The sequence below is a fragment of the Panthera onca genome, chromosome B2 (genome assembly GCF_046562875.1).
Source record: "Panthera onca isolate mPanOnc1 chromosome B2, mPanOnc1 haplotype 2, whole genome shotgun sequence".
NCBI lineage: Eukaryota > Metazoa > Chordata > Mammalia > Carnivora > Felidae > Panthera > Panthera onca.
The window spans coordinates 134,901,993-134,915,155 of record NC_138343.1 but is presented as its reverse complement, the minus strand read 5'-3'; the positions used below and the strand labels follow the sequence as shown (position 1 = coordinate 134,915,155).

Below are 13,163 nucleotides of genomic sequence, written 5' to 3'. Positions count from 1 at the left end.
TCAGTGCTGGCTCAACAATTCTAATGGTCTAGGCAAGAGCTAAGTGTCTAAAAGGATGAGAAAGGGGCAAGGATAAGTGCATATGGGCTGAGAACTATTTAGGAAGTTATCGCGAACTGACTGGACAAGGCAGGAGAGAGAAGGCAAATGGCTTGCTGGGACCAGTGGGTTATGGTGCTATTAACTGAGAATTGGAAAAGGAGGGAAAAAAACAATCCCAGGAAGTTAGAGGTGGGTCTGGAAAGAGAGATTAGGAGCCCAGTTCTGGGTGGGTGACTTTGAATCAATTGTGCAAAGGCCAACAGATAAATCCCAGAAGGCATGTGAATAAGTGAGAGGCTCAGACAGGCGGACTGCACAGTCTTTCTCTTGATTTATTTTAAAACACAATAGGGCCTCACTACTTGAGCCAGAAAATTTAAATCAGACTATTCTGAAAGAAATTTCATTTGGTTATTTCCTAACAGGCCTAGTAACTAAAACTAGGCTACCGGAATCCATTCCCTTTTAACACAAAGGGAGCCTTCGAAGACCTGTCTTAATAAGTCCAATTTGCAAATAAGAGGACAATCATTGCACCACTGAAAACAACACTAAACAATGTGGCTTAGCCATAGTCATTTTTTTTTTCCCAAGGAGAGTGCTCAATTCTGAATATGAGAGTAACACATCCAGGCTTCTGAAACTTGTTTTTACGTGCCTAAGCTCGACGTCGGTAAACTGAAATTAAGGTTTTCGTCCAAAACCCACACATCAGCGCTGAACGTCAGACTTCTCGATTTCCACTTTACAGTGGAAATCGAGAACTGGACCAAACTCCAATCGTTAATTAAAGGTCAATGGCACCTAGCGACTATGATCTCTGCTGGGAATTCGAGGATGAAGAGGACACAGTCGCCATGCCCCAGGAGATTCACGACCTAGCAACAGGCCTGAGGTGCCCTCCCCATGCATTAGAAAGTGTGTTTATAGAGTTGGCATAGGGCTCATCTCCTGTCTGGAAACGCACAGCGGTCACTCAACTGCTGGAACATGAGAGAGACTTCTTGCCACTCCAGTTTCGCGGAGAGTTGTTTCTATTCCAGAATAAGCACGGGTGAGCTTCCAAGTGTTCTATAAGCCAGAGAAAGGCAGGCAAGGAACATACATATTCATAGAGCACCACGCTTTCTACAGACCCATGCAACTTTCAAACCAACAGCTCCTGGACGCCTCTTGCAGAAAATCAGTAGAACACAAATGCCTTTCCAAAGAAGCCTTCGTGAAGTGTTCAGTCAGAGCCCCTCCGGGTTTCTCCGGCGGGTCTCCCTCCCCTTCCTTTTCCACGTCTTTCACTTCCTTCTCAGTTTTTCTCCTTTCCATCCTTCTCCCCCTCTCCTTCTTTCTCCGCCTTCTTCTTCAAGTATTTAGCTACCTACTCGAAGCCTCCTTTTTTTAAACGAATTTGTGAAAACTAAGATTTTTGCCCAGATTTCTTAACGCTCACTTCAACCAGCAGAAGACAGATTATTTTGTTCAAATATTTGCTCTCAGGGAGCTCAGCGTGGTGCGAGGGAAGGCAGACCAACGAGATGGTTTTCAAAAATACCCCACTGTACGTACTACAAGTGAGGTCCAACGGGACGCTGAGCAGCTGGAAGGATGGGGTATTTGGCTACGAAGGAGTTTAGGGGGAGGGGAGCTGAGCCGTCGTGGCTTCACAGGGAGCAGCAGCCACTCCTAGGGGAGCCAGAAAAGAAAGGGCGATGGAACTGAAAGATGGAGACTGGGAAGCACGTAGGTCGACACAGTAACAGTAGCCACGCTCCTTCCCGATCCGCATACATTCCTTCGCCTTGAGCTGTACCATCTGAAGAGTTCCAGTTCTGAATCAACCCACTTGCCGCCACCTCCTCGGCTAGCATCCTCTGTACCACTGCAATAGCGTCCCAACTGTTGTACCTGTTTCCAGAACTTTCCACCGAAGTGCTTTCTCTGCACAGCAGCCAGAGTGATGACAGGGCATCGATCAGATTATGTCACTCCCTTGCTTGGAACCCTCCGGTGGCTTTGCGTTGCCCTTTTAAGTCATGGGAAAGGCCTTTGATATTATAAAGGTCTACACAATCCAGGTCCTGCCTACCTCTCCGGCCTCATCTCCCACCCACTGTGGCTCCCCTATTTAACACACACAGCCTGCCTTTCTTTTCCTAGAACTCACCAAGCTTATTTCTCTCTCAGGTCCTCCTCCCTTATTTTTTTTTTTTTCCCCTCTGCCTAGAATAGAATGTTCTCCCCTCAGACCTTTTCAGGGTCACTTATTATTTAAACCTTGGCCCCATGTAACCAGCCCCACCCCCACCCCATTTCCCTATTTTCTTTTCTTTAGGGAACTCACTACAGGGAGTTTCCCCTTCACTCCAGATTTGGTCTGCTTTGTTCCACATATCCCCAGAATTCAGGAAATTATGTTTGTTGAATACACTAATTCTAATCGGGATGCTCAAGTATAATGAATATCGTGTCTCCACTACGGTAACACAGACCCAGAAAAATGTGTTCTTCTTCCCTCTCTCTTTACCATGGGCTTTTGTTTGAGTTGTTTTCGTGGGGGCTCGTCGTTCCTGTGTCTAGCAGCAAGGAATAAAACTGAAGCGTGACACCCAGTGAACGTACCAAGAGAGCCACTATTTAGCAAGGACTTATTTACTAGGCACTATCCATGCATGGTACATGGAAATCTCATGACATCTTCGTTATCTGGTTTTAGCCCCATCACAGAAGGCATTTTCAGATAACTTCCAAATGACACACAGAGACTGCCCAATTCCAGGCTATTCCCACATCTCAAGTCTGAGGATTCAGACCTTAGAAAAACAAGTTTCTCTTCGCCATGCATACGATTCCCCCCCCCCCCCCAATTAATGCCACAGAAACAGTGCTGGAACTAGGAGCACAACAAGTAAGCAAAGAGAGCAAGGAAGTATGACATTTGCTTGCCATATCTGTTATGCATACTGGAGTGCCCAATAAGAACCTTCTCTTTCAAGGGTAGGGTAGATAGCGTCCGAACATTTGCAAAGCGTGTTTATTGTACCTATTAGTGACCCCAATTAGGATAGCCGTTGCTAGCTATTATGTCTTTGCTGGCACAGACGTGTGCTCTCTCCGTCCCTTATATAAGAAGGTTAAAGCAAACGCCGCTTAACTCCCTATTTGGAAATTTCTTGAACTATAGTATTAGAGTAGATGCTATCGCAGCTTGATACGGCAGAGCATAGAGCGAAACAAATCGCTTTTCGTTCCTCAGGGCTCTTCTGGATTTTGAAGCGTGTTGCTATTGCGGGGCTCATGACAACTTAATTCTTAGAACTTCCTAGTGTTTGCTTTCCTAGCGGGGTCGCTTCTAAAGAGAAAGGCAGAACAAGAAAGATAAGAGTGCTTTCGAATAAGGACACTTTCTGGAAGTCATCTGGATGCTAAGTTGCTAGCAGTAACGTCTTGTGGTGACAGGGTACGGGGTTCCATGTGCCACAGACACATTATTTTCACATTACTCCCCTTAGCATGTTAGCTTCAAGATCAGATATCGTTAAATATTGTGATTAAATGGCATTCCTTAGAGCTTAACCCAAACGACTGTTCAAGGCGAGAAGGGGAAAACAAGCATTTATCTGGTATACACAGCGAAGAGTGGTGGAAAAAAGCCAAGACCACCAAGATTTTGCTCCATAGCTATATTCCAAAAGCCTCCAAATAGTTCCCCAAGCGCTTTTCTGGATAGAGCCAATCCCAGGCAGCCCATCCACGCGCCCAGTTCCCATCACTTCATCACCCTTACAGCCTCACCCTCATCGTTCCTCAGCAACTCCCCACAAGTTCTGATCTATGATGGGAAAGGCATGAGGTAAGGGAAGCTTTTCCTTCATTTTTTAAACATTTATTTTGAGAGAGGGAGAGCGCAAGCGGGGAGAGGGGCAGAGAGAGAGGGGAAGAGAGAGATTCCCAAGCAGGCTCTGCGCTGTCAGGGCAGAGCCCGTTACGGGGCTCGAACTCACGACCCACGAGACGGTGACCTGTGCCGAAATCAAGCGTCAGACGCTCGACTGACTAAGCCACCCAGGTGTCCCCGGGGAAGGTTTTTCTTTTAAAACATCAACTTTTAGAGGCTACATCTCCTCCGGTATGCTCTGCTGTCCCCCACTAGGTAATCCTATCTTCCCGAGTCTGACTCTTGGGGTTCATAATTCAGGTGTTCAGTTGAGTCACATTGTAAGAAGTGTGAGACACCTGAATATTTAAACTGTAAGCTGTTTCAGACCAGCTCCCAGCTCCTCCTTGGAGGCAGCGATAATGTTTCAGCTCAACACAGATGCTTAAACTAATAACAGGTTTACACAGTTTAAAGGGAACAAACACAGGATCGTATATTTATGCTCCAGATTAGTCTTCCCTCTCTCCCAGCACATCAGAGAAGCACAGATGCTAGTCTTTGAGGACCATGTGTCATCACACAGCCCCGGGAAGCTGAACTCTGATGGCCTTGGTTCAGTGCCCCCACCCCTTCCTCGTGGCCTCATGTCCCCCTCCCCCCCCCCCTCCCACCAGCTTCTAGTCCCAGGTTGGAACAGCCTTAAATCATCCTCAGGCTGGACTGTGGTTACGGTGCATCCCTGGAATGCCTACAAATGACCTTCCCTTTGCATCTACTTGTTTGCAAAGACTCATATTTCAGCTGGAGTTGGTATTGATTCTGAAGACCTCCCAAAACATGAGGGCTTCAGTCACAGGAGAAGGTGGAGGGAGGAAGAAGGGGGCCCCGGAAGGGAAACAGGTCTGCACTTGGCTTCCTGCACAAACCTCCTCCTTGGCCAAGCACTGAGGACCCCCCCTCCCCCCTTATCAGGCACGGTGTGGAAGGGGACTTTGCTGGGCCTTCAGTCGACCACTGGGAGAGGGCGGGGCCCAAAGGAACAGACCCCAGGAAGGTCTAAGGAAAGGTGTGCTCACCGCGTGCACTAAGGATTTGCACGCCATGTTGAAATTAAAACCCGAGCCTCACGGAGGACACTTTACGACCGCTAGAAATAGCCGAGTATTGTCAAAACTCTCATGGAGTCATCCATCCAGAAACTGAGGAGTTAAAGGAACCTTGGGCAGGTGGGGAGAGCTGGAGAAGGAGAGACAATGAGGCTCCAAACTGGGTACAGAAAAAAAAACTTGATGAAGGTTCAGAATTTAGAGGGTGGTCAGAAAGCAAAGACTTAAGCAGTATGTTACCCTCTGAACAGGGAGGAGGGTGGGGAACTGTGGGAAGAGAACATTCCTTGGAGTGTGAAAAGCCGGAGGTTTTCCAGAGGAGGAAAGGGGTTGACTCTATATGGAGCCCCTTCCACTTCATTATTAAGGACGTACACAGTCAGAACAATGATCGGCCCCTTGGGAGACAGAGGAGAGGAGCAGTTATGTTAAATTAACTCTAGAAAACAGAAGAACGTAAACTCCAGCTAATGCCTTCATTACCCCCTAGAAAGGCATTTATGTGCATTAAAGTTTCACACATCCCTGCAGACAGCTGCCAAAAGGAATTATCCAGATGCAGAAACTGCTCGACTTCACTCCTACCCAAGGTACGTGTAGGTCAATTCCACTCAGACAGGATTCTCTGATATGCTTTGTTCATTTAAATGACCAAAGTGGATGTTTTAAACTATTTAAAAAACACATTAGATCACAAATGTCCTACACTGTCTCACAATATTTTAATTTCCTGTATTCTTAATTTATCTTTGGCAGATCTGAGTCAGTCTTTCAGAGCTAGGAAACAGAAGAGAGAAACTCAGAATGTAAACCATTGGCGCCCAATCTTGTATGCAACCACAGAGGAGCACGAGTGTATTCGATGCACATTTATATAGCAACAAATATCAATAAATTTCATTTGATGTTACGATGTACATTTTTCATAACTTACGGATGTATATTACAGGGGATGGTGTCAATTTCGTTGACAGAATTTCTCCTTTCTTAGTGGAACGTTAAAAAATGGCGTATTTCATAAGTATCTCGGATTTGATGAGACAGGAACTCGTCAATATCATTAAAGTCACAGTTCAAACGTTGCCTTCTCTGAGAGGTTTCCTGGAGTGCCCATCTAAGGTGGCCCACCCTTCACCCTGAGTCTTCTCCCTCAGTCATCACGTCTCTACAGAGACCACATCTCTGTGTTCACCCCTATGCCTAGAAAAGCAGCAGGTATCATTCTAGACAGGGTAGCCTCTCAATAAACAGCTCTGGAATGGAGGAAAGTTACCGCTTATTGATCCATTCCTACACGTCAGACTCTGAACGGAATATTTTACAGAGGCAAATCTCATTTATTCCTAGCATTTACGAAGTCGTTCTTATCATGTACTTTAAAGATGGGACGGCAGAGAGCAGCTTAAGTGCAGAAGCCAGGACTAGTCCTCAGCGCATCCTGACTTCAAAAACCAGACCCACAGACCCTAGGCTGTTCCGTGCATCACATACAAAGCCTGGAGACAGTTCTGTACCCGATTCTGTGATCTGTCCAAAGATCTGTGGGAAGATCCCTGAAGCTACAGAGAAAAATAAAACTCCCCCTCAGCCTTGAAAAGTACTGTTTGTCTACTCGGGATCACCACATTCCTCCGTCCTTCCAAGTGCTTCGTGTTAAGGTCCTGTGTTAACATGGCAATAAGCGCAGGTGTCCAAGTCTCTGCCTGGTAAGGTGAGGAGAGGCCCTGTGGAAGTAATGGATATTTAAGCTTTGCATGGAAGGATTCCACCATCAATGAGAGACAGCACAGCCCGCTCAGGGCTCTGCGAGGTGACTGACAGGGACGTCGAGTACACGTGGGAGGGGCTACAAGAAAAGTAGGTACGAGGGCCTTGGGTGCCATGCTCGGGGGTCTGAACTTCCTTTCATGTCATTAATCATCTTCATCAATAACCCATTTCAACGTGGGCTTTATTCCATCCCAGCCAAGCATCTTTCCCATTCAGCATCTAACTCAAGGAAGAATACTGGACTTTGGTACTGTCATTCCTACGGGAACTGAAGGCTACCTCAAACAGAGACTTGTAAGGCTAGTGTAAAAAGAAAATAGAGCACAATTAGAAAAAGGCACAACAAAGCAGACTTGATTATAAGTCCGTTTATATTGAGTCAGCTTCGATAGAGCCTATTAAATTCGTTATTCTGGGTCTCTGCAACAACACTGAAGGACAGCACAAACACAGCCTATTTCATTTGGGACCGAGGTGGCCAACTACTGGGACGGGTCAAAGCCAGCACGCAGCCTGTCCCACCCACATGCCACAAAAGGAAAGACTGGCTTTTACATTTTCAAAGGACGGTAACCAAACAACATCCCCCAACCCTCTCCATCAAAGAATATATGGCATAGGCATACAGGGACCAGAAAATACTTTCCACCTGGCTCTTTACAGGAAAATGTGTACCACCTCCCGATCTAGAACAACTTCTTTATAAAAAAATTTTTTTTTAATGTTTATTTTTGAGAGAGAGAGAAAGAGACAGAGTGCAAGCAGGGGAGGGGCAGAAAGAGAGAGAGAGAGACGCAGAAATCGGAAGCAGGCTCCAGGCTCTGAGCCGTCAGCATAGAGCCAGATGTGGGGCTCGAACCCACGAACCGTGAGATCGTGACCTGAGCTGAAGTCGGACGCTTAACCGACTGAGCCACTCGGGAGCCCCTGGAACAACTTCTTATCACTCGCCTCCATCTGTATTCCGACACAAGTCACGTTAGTTAGTGCCTAATGTGACTACCCACGTAGACAGCTAGATCTATTTACCACCTCAAGACTTAAAGCCAATTTAACGGGACGATAAGTTATTGAGGTAGTCACTCCTCTTATGCGAATTCTAAATTTTTAGCGATTACTGGATTCACACCAATTTCAACTGTGATACGTTAAAAAGATGTCCTCCTTACACTTTCGTGCCTCGTAGCTTTTGGCCAACTGCTGTTAATGGTTTTACCTTCCTAATACTGGTGGTAAGGAGCTTCTGTGGGCTTGATAGCATCCTGGTTATTAAAGCTTATGAAAACAACTTTCTTAATTGAAGACCTGTGAAAACCCTGACTCCCCTCCCATCGGGTTAGTACATCAAGCCGGTGTAGCTGGAATCTTTTTTTCAAAATTTAGCCTGGCATCCTTCACGTTCCTTTTTTTCTCCAGGATCGTATGGGACGGCGGGGGGGAAGGAAGAAGAAGGTTCTGGATTTGGGGATCCATGATTACCTCATACTTTAGCTTCCATCACCGAGGAATTCAATATTTGCCAAAAGATGTTTAGGTTTGGAAATTTTTACTTGGCTTATATCTCCTCAGAAAAACATGTTTTTGTTAGTAACCTTGTGTATACAGATTGAAAAGACAGCAAAGCATGACTCAAACACGAAGACTATTCTAGATACACAGTCAACTCCTGATCACTGGGATGGGAATCACCCAGGCGTATCTGAAGCTGTTCTGTAGCGTCTGGATAACCTGTGGCTCAGTTAGCCTATAACAAACCTGGGCTCCCTTACCAGGAGGATTAGCCTATGCTTCTATTATCTTTGCTAAAACATCTGTCGCTTTTCACCGGCATGAGCAATAAAAAGCTGGACGTGTAGTTATCTCTTAATTACTTGAAAGCTGGTTCTACAGGCAAGTTCTACTGGGCACAGAGCCCACGGCTCTGGCTGCCCAAATGGTCTGGGGTCAACTTTTCATTTTATTAAGCAAGACTGATGTAGGCTGTGACGAAGCATTAGTGATGCCTAACACATACAAGTACTAAGTTGCTTACAGTCTTTGTCTAGAAAATGTTTCCATTTCCATCCCTGCTAACTACATGACCATTTTGCTTTAGACATCATGTTTTTCCTAAGACAAAAGAGACGTGATTTTTTTTTTTTTCTGAAAGAATGAACCATTACGCTTGATAAAAAAAAAAAAAATATGCCTTGGGGCGCCTGGGTGGCTGAGCGTCTGACTTGACTCAGTCGGTTGAGCGTCTGACTTGAGCTCGGGTATTGATCTCACACTCCGTGAGTTCGAGCCCCGCGTCGGGCTCTGTGCTGACAGCTCAGAGCCTGGAGCCTGCTTCGGATTCTGTGTCTCCCTCTCTCTCTGCCCCTCCCCTGCTCATGCTCTGTCTCTCTCTCTCTGTCTCAAAAATAAATAAAAACATTAAAAAAATTAAGAAAAAATATGTCCCTATACCACCATCACTTCTAGGTAGTGAAATTTGGGAGAAAGACACGTGAACCTGGGCTAAATCACACTTGTGCCAGTCCAGAGCTATGTAACCTCCAGCAAAATCACTCACTCCTGGGACTTGGTTTATCAACAACAATCATCTTTAGTTTTTTTAATGTTTATTTTATTTTTGAGAGATAGAGCGTGAGAGAGAGGGAGACACAGAATCTGAAGGAGGCTCTAAGTCCCGAGCTGTCAGCACAGAGCTGGACACGGGTCTCAACCCACAAACTGTGAGATCATGACCTGAGCCGAAGTCGGCCAGCCAATCACGCCACCCAGACACCCCCTAAATAATCATCTTTAAAGCACACAATGTGCCAAGCACTCACAATGAATTATCTCATTAATAATCATCAGTGCTCGGTGTGACTCCACAGGAAAGGGCCATTATTTCCTAAATTTACGCAGGAAGAAATGAGCAAAGGTGAGATAATCCAGAGAGAGTGACCAACCATAATTGTTACGTTCTCCTGATTCCAAAATAATCTAGGTCTAAACAATTTCCTTAGAGGGGTCAAGGTCTCAGTGCTAATGAGCTGCAGAGAGGCGAACTTCATTCACAGGTCAGTTAATTCCAGAGAACTTGTTCTTCACCACTGGCACCTTCCCAAACCCTTAAGATGTAGGGTCTGAACTAGATCGTCCAGGATCCGTCCTAGCTTTAATATTCCAGGCGTCTAACCATCCCTGCAGAAGGATTAAAAGATGACAATTATTTGAAAGACCAACCACCCGCCATGAAAGCGGGAGGGGGGAGCAGCCCACAAGAAGCAGATTGCGGCCATGAAGCATCCGAGCATAGACCCAGGAATTGCTTTTTGTTTACTAAGAGCTCAAAAGACGCAGTCGTCCTCAAGCATTCCCCACATGTACGTGTCCGACTACGAACCATTACATCTTAATGAAATCCCTTGAAAATCATATCCTCACAGGAGAACAAAAGAGTGCTGGTTTATTCTTGGTTTTGAAAGACTATGTTGCTGCTTTCTATTGTTTCTTGCAAAGTGTCTGTTTAACTTCTCCGAGGTACAGATCGGGTCTCCCATGGAAATAGTTAAGCTTGTACTTGGTGGCTTCATCCCTAGCAAAGTCACCGAAGGAATTGGTGGTGCCCAAGGGGAAGCTGGAGATGAGCAGGGAAAACTGATCAAGGCAAGCATGTGTAGGGCATGCACGGGGCTGCTAGATAACGGTTTCTCACTTTGTGCCTCCACGGGGAGCTTCGGAGAACGGATGCGGGAGAGAAAGGCAAGGTCAAGCAGTGATGGCTGTGGACGACCCACTAACGATGAGGTCAGCAAGACGGGACAAACTCTGGGCACAACATTTCTTCAGGTGGTTTGGTGGCTTAGACAGGGGCCTCAGATCGGATAGAAAGCAAAGTGAAGAATTAGGAATCCAGACGGTAAAGGATCAAATGTCAAGCCGTCACTTTTGTGTCTAAGTCTTGAATATTGTAACGCAAATAAATATCACTGGGTGCGCGATGAATGTGAAGCTTTAGGAACGATCTGGTTCATGTACATCGCTTTATAATGAGGGAAGCTAAGGGCACACGGCGGTGCTCAGATCTCAAGTCAGAACAGAGTTTTCTTATTCCCCACGCGATGGCCTCGGAAATGTCTTAACAGCGTCTAATTAGAGTCCGAAGCCTATAAATTCTTTAATAAAAGTAAGCCAACTACAGAAACTGACAAGCCAGAAGAAGGCAACTTTAACGCTTGATAACTATTTTCATAGCACTGCACCACCTATCTAGGCCTGGAATTCTGTGAGACGACCAATTTGACCTCGGGTCAACGTGCTGGACTCCTCCCGGTTTAAATCCGAAACACAAGGTGGTTCTGTATCCGATCCGTTGGACCCCCCCCCCCCCACCGCCCCCCACACCAACTCTCCCTCTCAGATCGACATTGTCTTCCGCGATGCAGGCTGGAAACAGTCTTCCACGGGACTCCCACTCAGCGATTTCAAAAACATGTGCACTAGCCATGGCCCCCCGAGGGTGCTACAAAGGGAGCGTTTAAGGACCAGCACTTAACGAAACAGGGCTCCGCCGGCGCCCTTAAAAAAGTCACCCACCGCACTGTTTCCGATGAACGGAAAGAAACTTTTAACAGCTGAACTTCTCCCCCTTAGAACCTCCTTCGGCTTCTGGTTTGGGAACCAGATTCTCAACAGAGGACACAAAGAGGGGCTGGGATTCGGGCATCACCCGCAGCCCCCGCGAGGCCAGGAACGCCGGCGGAGTCCCAGCGGACCAGGTGTTACCATTTACCCCCGTGACGGAGGAGGTGCCTTAACTTCCCCCCCCCCACCCCCCCCACCCCCGCCGCCCCAAGGGAGCATATTTGGGCGCCGGGACACCAAGCCTAGTTCCTACCAAGGCAGGGATCCCCTAAGCCAAACTCAGCACCCTGGCCTCCGACTCCCACCGCGGTTCGCGGGTCCTGGGGGCGCGGGGGGGGGGGGGGGGGCGCCGGGATGGCTGTTGGGGAGTCGGCTTCGGCCGTCTGGCCGTCGTGTCCCGTTTTCGGACGGTCCCGTTTGAGCTGTGGGGCTGGGTTTGGTCACACGCCCGGGTGCACGCAGAAACCCGTTCTCGGAGCGGGCGGAAGGGTGCGAGCGCGGGGCCGGCGGTCGAGACTCGGGGACCGGGAGCCCAGAGCCCGGGCGGCGGCGGCGGCGGGTCGCCCCCTCCAGGCGGCGGCGGGCAGCGGCGGGTCCCGGGTCCCCGGCGGCGGGGGCGCGCGCCGGGACACCGTCCGCCCCCCTACCCCGGAGGGAGCGCGCCGGGGCAGAGGGGCCCCGGGCGCCGCGCTCCGGCCGCCTCCACCTGCGGCTTGGGGTGCCCGCGGGCCGAGGGTCCCCGCGTCCCCTTCCCGCCCCCCCCCGGGGGCTCCCCACGAGCCGCCCCATCCCTGCAAGGGGACCCCGGGTGGCGGGGCGAGGCCGGCGCTTACCGGGCGGGGGGCGGCTCCCGCGCCGGGGAGCCGCGCTCGCAGGTCGGCGGGGACGGCGCGGCTGCGCGGCTGCGGCTCCGGCTCCGGCCGAGCTCCCTGCGCCGCCGCTCGGGCTCGCACTTCCTCTTCCTCGGCTCGGCCCCGCCGCTCGGCCGCGCTCCCCGGCTCGGCCGCGCCCGGGCCCGCCCCTCCCAGTGCCGGGATGCGGGCTCCGCCGCCCGCCGCGGACCTTCCGTCCCTCCTCCCCGCGGCCTGGGGCGAGCAAGGTGGGGAGGCGGGGGGGGGGGGGGGGGGGGGGGGGGGGGCGGAGAGCCAACGAGCGCGACGAAGCCCTTGGACTTGTCACTGGAGCCTTGCCAGAGAGCGCAAATTACAAACCCCCCGGGGGGGGGGGATTTTTTTTTTTTTTTTTTAAATCCCAGCTACCGTTTTCGCAGACGCATCATTTTTCTTCATTTTCCGGGATCCTTGGGTCCAGCTTTCTCCTGGACGTGATAATTTCCCACACGATTTCTTTAAGAGAACACCCGAAATAATTTTCTTTAAGTCAACATCCTACTATTACACAGAAGCTTTGGGGTACTAGCATGTAACAAGAGAGGGGATCTCAGAGTTTCAGGCATCATTACCCTAATCACCTAAGTTAATGTACCAAATAACCTTTGCTTAGAGAAAGTAAAAGTGAAAAAGGCAAAGAAGACTAACCTTTGTAATAGCCAGATAAATGTTTAAAGGCACCGGCTGTGTAGTAAAATTCTGACTTCAGCCAAAGGTGCCTACGGTGACCCTTAAAGGCATCCCAAGTGATTTCTTCACACTTACCCATCCTGGCACAGGCAGACATATGGTTTGCCTGTTGACTCTATTAGGTTACTTGATTTATAGGAATACGTTCTTACATTACTTGTTTACAGACCTTCAGCT

At 48.7% G+C, this 13,163-nt stretch overlaps 1 protein-coding gene across 2 annotated transcripts in view; it reads right to left on the bottom strand.

The window, feature by feature from the left end:
• PLEKHG1 (pleckstrin homology and RhoGEF domain containing G1) overlaps window positions 1–12,479 on the bottom strand; it is a 229,913-nt gene extending 217,434 nt beyond the window's left edge. For both annotated transcript variants that reach the window (XM_078447461.2, XM_078447462.2), the window contains exon 1: window positions 12,240–12,479. The gene's annotated coding sequence lies outside the window, so the exon portion shown is untranslated. The remainder of the gene's footprint in view (window positions 1–12,239) is intronic.
• Window positions 12,480–13,163: the final 684 nt, after the last annotated feature.